This window comes from Alligator sinensis, unplaced genomic scaffold, assembly GCF_000455745.1.
Source record: "Alligator sinensis unplaced genomic scaffold, ASM45574v1 scaffold865_1, whole genome shotgun sequence".
Lineage (NCBI taxonomy): Eukaryota > Metazoa > Chordata > Crocodylia > Alligatoridae > Alligator > Alligator sinensis.
This window is the reverse complement of record NW_005842146.1, coordinates 1,685,425-1,693,845: the sequence shown is the minus strand read 5'-3', so window position 1 is coordinate 1,693,845 and position 8,421 is coordinate 1,685,425. Positions and strand designations below refer to the sequence as shown.

General features: G+C 41.4%; 1 long non-coding RNA gene across 3 annotated transcripts in view; it reads left to right on the top strand.

Moving 5' to 3' along the window:
• Positions 1-8,421, top strand: part of LOC102376700 — a 54,530-nt gene that overhangs the window by 8,842 nt on the left and 37,267 nt on the right. For 2 of the 3 annotated variants that reach the window (XR_003094468.1, XR_003094467.1), the window contains exon 3: positions 5,165-5,331. The exons of the other annotated variant lie outside the window; for it this stretch is intronic. This is a non-coding gene — a long non-coding RNA (uncharacterized LOC102376700). The remainder of the gene's footprint in view (positions 1-5,164; positions 5,332-8,421) is intronic. 3 annotated transcript variants of the gene reach the window in all.

The following is an 8,421-nucleotide window of genomic DNA, read 5'->3' as shown; positions in this document are numbered from 1 at the left end:
TGCCTATGCAGGGGGTTGGACTCGATGATCTATTGAGGTCCCTTCCGACCCTAGCATCTATGAATCTATGTGGGCGCAGAGCCAGAACTGCCTGCAGTGGGATCAGGACTGCATGTGAGCCCTGCTGGACCTGCCAGAGGTAGAGCCACCTGCACCAGGGGAAAATTGGCCACCGTCACCTCTGGGCAAGCCCCTGCCTGCCACACTCACTGCAGTGTGAGCACCCATGGGGAACAGCCAGAGGCTGGGATTCTGGCTTTTTGCCCCTGACCTTTGCCCTCTCGGTGCCCCCACCCCAGGGCCCTCCACCCTTGGTCGGCACACAAAAGATATTGCACATAGTTTTTGTTAGGGTAACAATAATTTGGATTATTAGGGAACACTGGATTTGCAGCTGAATACAAAGGCATGACCTGTGACCTAGCAAAGCAGCTGACCACAAGGCAGAATGATATCTAAGCCAGCTGTTTGCTTATGCAAAGTAACCATTTTAACTGTCAACCTTTTTCTGAGGGAAAAGCAGCAAGTAAATCTGTGTGCTGTGAATTAGGTGTTGTTTTAGGAATGTGGAAGATGGTACAACATGAGACAGAAAAACAGACTGGGATGTGAAAAACAACACATAATTGGTAACAGAATCCGAGATGAGCATATGCAAAAAAGGGAATGGTGTTTAGTGAAGAAGCCTCCAGAAGTTTCCAGATTTTGGTCAAAGTCTGCCCATTGACTGAACAGTAGGCATCAAGGTCTTAGATATGCACTCATAGCAAAAATACATTTAAATTAGTAAAATGCATAGGCAATTCCATGCTAATGATGCAAACAGTAAACAGAGGTGGAGCTTGAGATGGGAGGAGAAATGGGTGAATCATAGAATCATAGAAGTAGGGTAAGAAGGGACCTTGTAGATCTTCAAGTCTGACCCCCTGCCTGGGCAGGAGGGAAACTGGGCTCAAGTGACCCCAGCCAGGTAGGCATCAAGCCGCTTCTTAAACACCCCCAGGGTAGGAGCCAGCACCACTTCCCTTGGAAGTTGGTTCCAGATCGTAGCCTCCCTAACTGTGAAGTAGTTCCTATGGATGTCTAATCTAAGCCTACTCTCCAACAACTTGTGGCCATTATTCCTTGTTATCCAGGGGGGCGCTAGGGGAAACAAGGTCTCCCCCAAACCCTTCTGGTCCCCCCTAGTGAATTTATAGACAGTCACAAAATCCCCCCTCAGCCTTCTCTTCTGAAGGTGGAACAGACGGTGGGACGAAGGAGAAGGGAATGTTAACGAGTATAAACCAAAGTGCATAAATGTAGAATGAACCTATTGCTCGGGGCAGGACCCCATCTCTTATGGTGTGAGGACCTTGTCCAAAGCTGTTTCCATTCTGAATAAAGCTGTTGCAAGCAATGCGTGCTGGTGTTTTCTCCCCACTCTGGTCTGACTAATGAGTAACAGGATCCATGGGTAAGTGGACCATTGTATCCCTAGTCGTTGGGTGCCGCATGGAGTTGGGGTCTAACAGTTTTCATGAGGAAAAAGGTTCTTTACTGTTGATCATGCAGAATGTCTCCAGCCACTTATCATCTCAGGTGTGCTGGACAATGTGCTGCTACCAGTCCTAGCTGGCCCATCGGGCCCTGACGTGGTGAGGATGGAAGACCAGGAGGCTGACAGCAGCCCCAGCAGTGTCATCCTGAAGCCCATCATTGATGTCTGTGACAAGGTCAGGGTGGCAAGTGCATGGCCAAGGGTGAGGCAGACAGGGTCAAGGTGGTAAGTGCATGGCAGCAGCCCTGGGAAGGCAGTCACTGCCTATGGGGAAGCCAGGAGGGGCGAGATGGCTGTGGTTGGTGTGGGCTAACAGGACCAGTGTGGGAATCAGCAGAAGTGAAGGGTACTGGTCATCACTACCAGGGGCAGAGGCAGGAGCAGCCATGGCACAGGGAGGCAGAGGTGGTGAGTAGGGTGCTACTACACGCTGCTTCTGTGCTGTGTGAGCTGCTTCTCCAGGCCAGGGAAGTGGCTGGCCAGGGAGCAGTGGGAGGGGCTGGCTTTTGAGTGCTTCCAGCCCTCTTATTTACTCATTGTTTACTCATGAATAATTTACTTCAAGTAAACTGGTGCCACAGCAAATGGCACAGCCCAGTATGTATGATGATGTGGTCTAAAGTTTTTATAAGCATATGAACACAGACCTTTTTAAGCACCGTCTTTATTGTGAAAGTGCCAAGCTTTAGAATTCTCTCTTCAATAACTCAGTACACTGTATATCCCAGCCATGCTAGCAGAACCTAGATGACTTGTGTTCTAATTTATGAAAAAGTAATAGAATTCTACTATAGAGGAATTGCCAGCCTGGGACATGATGTTGAATTTTGCACCAGAACAAATTTTCCGGTCAAAACAATACCTTGCAATCAAGTGGAGGTGCTGTAGGAACAGAATGCCATCCTGGCCTGGGCAGTGCATTGATCAAGCCCTCCTATCATATCAAGCCATTGATGTCCAAGGACAAGTCTGCTTAAAAACTAATGACCTGATAGGGACCCAAGGTTTTGATAGCCTGGCACATAATTTTTTTATTTTATTTTAAAGCCAGTTAAGGCAAAATGACCAGACAGCCTTAGCCATTTGTTTGTGTTCATACACAGCCTCTTTGGCTTAAGTGACTTTCTTAAAAAAAAACCAAACATTAAATTATCAGCCTTATAACCTTCCAATTACCTGCCATAATAAAATCTCACAGTAGTTAATATCAGGGCTTGCTTCAGGTGCTCATAAGACATTGATGCAGAGAAAGTCTGCAGAGGCGGCTGAGATTTCTTATTTTAGATATGACTTTTTTCCATTGTGCAGTTCATGGACTGGAAGTTGTCCATAGACACCAACCATTTTATCTGCTCTTTATCTAGACATTCAGACTTAGACACTGATCAGTGGTTTAATGATTCATCCTTACAGCCATATGTCAAATGCACATTGAGATGAGTGAGCCCAGAACCTCCTGTGTTTCATGTACTCACAGTAGTTGTATAAAATGGCATGGGACATGAGACAGCCTAGAAAAAAACTTGTGGAGCATTAAAGAGATGGTGCTCTTTTTTTGTTTTTGCAAGCATTTGCTTATTGATTGAATGACAAAGGTACATGCTGTGAACAAGTGAATGGAGAGGAGATTTAGTTTCTGTTGGTCTGGTAATAGGATAGGGAGCTTTTTCATTTAAGACCATGAGTCCAAGTCTGATCACATAAGCGGACTATTTAGATATGATTTGGTGGTTCCAGTTTGCAAAAGGCAGACACATATAATGCTGGTTTCCTCAAAAGAAGAAGCAAGGACTAATTTATCTTGAAAAATACTCTGTCTTCTCCCTATTTGTGATGGGATTTGCATGTCTGCACTATGGCATATTGGTAGGACTGCATGGAAAAATCAAGCATTAATGATATGTCATGCAGGCCAGACCAGTTCTATAAACAGCCTCTAAGGCTATCAATCTGACTATTTCTATGGGAAGTAAAATAAAAGTTTATAAATGAATTTAAGTGCACAAGTAAAGAAAAATGTTTGGAAAACTGGCCACATTTCCCCATGTGTCAAAATTGTTTCATAACTATACACTAAGATTTTTAAGAGGTTAACAGGAATAAGCCAAGAACTAACAGAGAGGATATTTATCTTTAGGGCCATGGGAAACTTTGGTTGCCGATTCAATTCAGAGGAGATTCAGCCCTATTTAGCAGCCAAATCTGGATCGAATCAGGATACCCAATAATCTCTCTGAATCAAATTGGAAGCCTCCATTTTGATATGGAGAGATTCACTGATTTGACCATAGACACAGCTTTATGTTTTTTCTACATACCTCAAGGTACCAGGTATGGCTCAAGAATGCTGAAATGGTGTGGTAGATGGAACGTGCCATGAGAGTGTGGGGGACTCCCCTGTGTGCTTGGCAGCAGACCTACAAGTGGACCAGAAGTACTTCCAGTCCACTTCCAGGTCCACTGTGGAGTGCATGGGGGACCCCTTCCCCCCATCCCTTGGCTTGGTAATTTGTGCCTCCTGGGTCTGAGGGCACACCCAGGGTCCCCCCTGCAGCTGATCACCGAGCTGGGGAGGCACCGGCAGGTCCCCCTCACGCTCAGTAGCGGACCCAGAGGTGGACTAGACTTTTTACTTCTAGTCCACTTCCAGGTCCACCACTGAGGGGACCCCCCTGAGCTTCCGTGGAATGCTCCATCTGCCCCACCATCTCAGTGTTCATGACCTGTACCTGGTACCTCAAAGTACATAGAAAAAAACATATAAAGTTGTGTCTATGGCTGAATCACTGATTCTCTAAATCAAAATTGAATCTTCAGATTCAGCTGAATCGAATTGGGACAGTGATGTGAATCAGTTAATTGAATCACTGTCCCCCAAATTGGGCCAAATCCAAATCGAATACTGCCCGCTTCACACACCCCTGTTTATCTTCTTAATGTATTGCTGGATTTTTCATGTTTAATAAATGTGAGTTCTTGCCACTTATAGCCTTAAGTTAAAGATTTACATGTTTTATCTATATGTCTCAAGGCAAAAGGCTGATGCTACATGCTTCTCTCCATGCAATGCTGCATTTGTTAAAAACTCATCACATGCTGGCATTTTTTGCGTCACTGTTTTCATGCCTGGATTCTATGATAACAAGAATACACAATGGATCTGTGCTACTGAACTTTATGGAAAGTGTGGGACTAGACTGCCATTCTACAAACTTTTTAGCCGGAGGACAGCAATTCTGCTTTGTGGCAACTTTTAAGGTTTTGAAATTTGATTTTGAATAAAAAGAAAACAAAATATTTTTGTGAAAACATAACCAGCATCAGATTACGTATTTTTGACAGGAAACTTGAGGTTTGTGAATTAGCAAAAGGTTTGTGAATCACATGTATATGTGCTGACTACATCAACCTAGGGTATGGAAGATCCTAGGATAAAAAACTTGGTTTTGAATGATATAGAGCAGCAATTTGAACCTGGAAGTCATACACAATGATTTGCTTCTCTCTCTCAGTCTCTCAAAAATCCTTTTTATCAAACTTGACATGTCTCTGAAAAGCATTTTTGTTTCAACATGAAATTCCATTCAAAATGTTCTAATCAATTGATTTTTATAATATCTCTAGATTCATACAGTCAGGAAACAGGAAGAGAACCTCCTCCCCCCCCATACAATCATCTGAACACAAGACTAGAAAAAGCAAATCAGAATGGATATTCCTTTGTGCTGAAGGTCTGAATCCTCAAAGAAAGTACAATCTTGAAAGTTGATGTGGAGCTCAGATTTTTAAAGGTATAACAGCATATAGCTATAATGCCACTATTCCTTATGTTTATTTATACAGAGGGGATATGCTGAATAATATAAGAATATAGAAATGGTCAAAGAAGTTCAAAATCAAGCAGCTGTCTAGCCGGTTGTCTCTCTAAATTTGTCAAAGAAAGGCTCAAAGAGATCCTGATGCACTGTGATAGAATAACCTGGGGGGAGTTTTTTTCCTAATCTTCCCAGTTATAGTTTGCCTTTTGCCCTAAAACAGAAGGATATTTTTGCCATCTAAGCTCCTTTTTAAATAATCTCATAAGCAATCTCAGTGGCTGGTGGAGATCCAGAAGTTGTTTGGATCATACTATTAGTCTAAAACTCAAGCCCACTGCAACTTTATCCCATTGCATTTTACATGCAATCTTAATATAATATGTTGACTCTATGCCATGTCTATGACTAATACCCAGTAGTGTACCTAAGCTGGCAAGAGGAACACCCACCCTTGGTGCCAAGCGAAGAGAGGTGCTGGAATTGCCTGCCAACTCCTCAGAGTCTGCACCCTGGCAATATTGCCATGCCAGGAACTTCAAAACAATTCCTGGTTACTGTTGCTTTAAGGGCAACAGAGCCAGGGTGGGCAGAGCACACATAGCAGCAGGTCAGCAACAGCTATCTAGAAGTTCCTGGCACTGGTAAGAAAGGAAAATCCATACTTTGAAAACTAATTTCCACATTGTGACAGAGGCAAACTCCCGGGCCTGGTCCCAGTATTGGCCTGCCACCCGTCTATGGGCAAACCACCCTCCTACCTCTCCTGCCATGCCTTGTTGCTAAATAAGCACCCTGATGTCAAGGGCAGTTCTTACACAACTCAAACCATTTCGTTATCTCTCACACTGCCTTGTTCTGGGTCACATACACCCCACCCTGATCCTTTTGAGTAACCATGTAGAGCATCAGGCTTATCTCTTCATTCCTTGAGTGGCCCTGACTCAGCCTTTTTGGTTTCTCCCACAACCCTCATCTGAGCAGTGACTAGTCAATTCATCAAAATCTGGGCTGACTCTGCTTATCATTGTTTTAGCCAAGCTGATGAGAAGATTCTAGTCAGGCTTTAGCAGTCCACATTTTTGCATCCATCTTTCTTGTGGGAATACAGATGAAACAGAGAAGGCTTTGAACTATTTGCATGTGTCTCTTTCATCTAAAACTTTGCTGTGAGTTTGAGGGAATAGAAAACACATTTTATAAACAGACTATTGCAGCAAATCTACCTTTTTGTCTCTGTGTGAAAAGCAAATCTATACCTTATTCATTTACCAATTAGCAGTATATTTCTAAGGATCTTTTTGCTGACTTGGAATGAAACAATTTACACTGGTTTGAGAAAGAATGGGAAACACCACACAGGGAAAATTGGAAAGATAGAAGTAGTATTACTTCCTAAAAAAAGTGCAGCATATATCAAGAGGGGGGTTTAGAAAGAAAAGACAGATGAGACATAATCAAAAGGAGGCATCCAGCTTCTTAAATCAGGACAGCAATCCAAGAGACTTTGAAGACCATGCTCCACGGAGGCTCAGAGTACAGACAAATTGCAGCTGTCTGGAAGAGATTGCTATGAATTTGTTGGCAATTAATTACAGTGAATTTAGTGGAAATGCATTACTTGTCTAATTGTGCTGGTTGAATGCAAAATATCTCTATTTTTAGAACTCAAAGAAGGTCATTAAGCTCTGCTCAGGACATCAAAATAAAGAGTTACCCCAGATCTACACAGGTTGACTGAGGAGCAAAGTATGGTATCAAAAGTTTCATAACAATTGCAAGTTTAAACAGATGACATGATTAACATGGGTTAAAGTTGGTACAAATCCAGGAATATCATCAATTCTAGATTTATGAATAGAAAGCTAAAGCTTTGTCTCATCATTTACAAATCCTTCCTGTCATTATTGATTGGCAAGGTAATAAAAACAAACTTTTACATGATTTTACATAATTCTTTTCTGCTGTCTGTGCTGAAAATCATGTAAGAATAACCATTATTGTGTTATGGAATTATTACATTCTACCCAAAATAAAAAATATGAATACAGTGTTAAATTTAACAATAAAAATAAATGGTAAAAATAGGTAAGGGCTCCAGAGAATGGTACTTAAAATCATCAGCCCAGTCTCACCAATGTCTAATTTTTTAAAAAATCTTAAAAGGCAAAAATTCATTATAGAAGTTATTCACTGAGCATTTCAAAGCTTTGCTGTAATGAAACATGTCTGAAATGCCATTACAAGTCATGATTCTACAATAAAGAAGTGAATTACCAGAATCTATGTTAACATATACTCTGATCTAATTAATTTGAAATATATTCCTTGAAAACAGACCATCCTCAATAAGACAAACCAAAAATGGCTTTAGAAGGTTTTCAATTTTGTGTAGAGTTCCAGGTTCATACAAAATTATTACATTTTACAATTACCTTATTATGTCTTCTGTAACTCTACTGTTACTACCTCTTCTTCTTCTTTACTTTAAAGATAACTTCATGGAAAATAATTGTGAAATAAGTGTTTTTTATCTTCTGATTATTTCCTACCATCAATTGTATGGTTAACATTTAACATAACAATTAGTTGTTATGGAAACAATTATGACCTCAGACACAGAATGATGAACAGAATCAGGTGAACTTTGAAATGCTAGCTTCCTAATTTCATGCAAATGTTCTAAATGCTAACAATAAAGCAGAAAATATAGATCATGCTATGCAAGTTATATAGCGATTTTTAATTTTTGTATTTATTTTTTAAGAAATCACACGCATGTGCTGTCCAATTATTTTGCTGCTGTGTACCCGAAGTAGAGCTATTTCTCCTTAAAGAGGTGGAGAACCATTTTATTGCCAACTGGAATCATAGGGAGTACATGGTAATCCTGCAGTCATGTTGCTTGTTTTTGTATAGTGACTGACATTGTGACACGGCTTTATTGGCAAATGTGGCAGATAAATTTTACAAAGTCCCAGTGTGATGAACTTTGCCTCTCAGCAACTGCCTTTCTTTCTTTCCCTTCCTGCTGTTGAGTTGGCTACGAATGTACTTGTTTCTTGC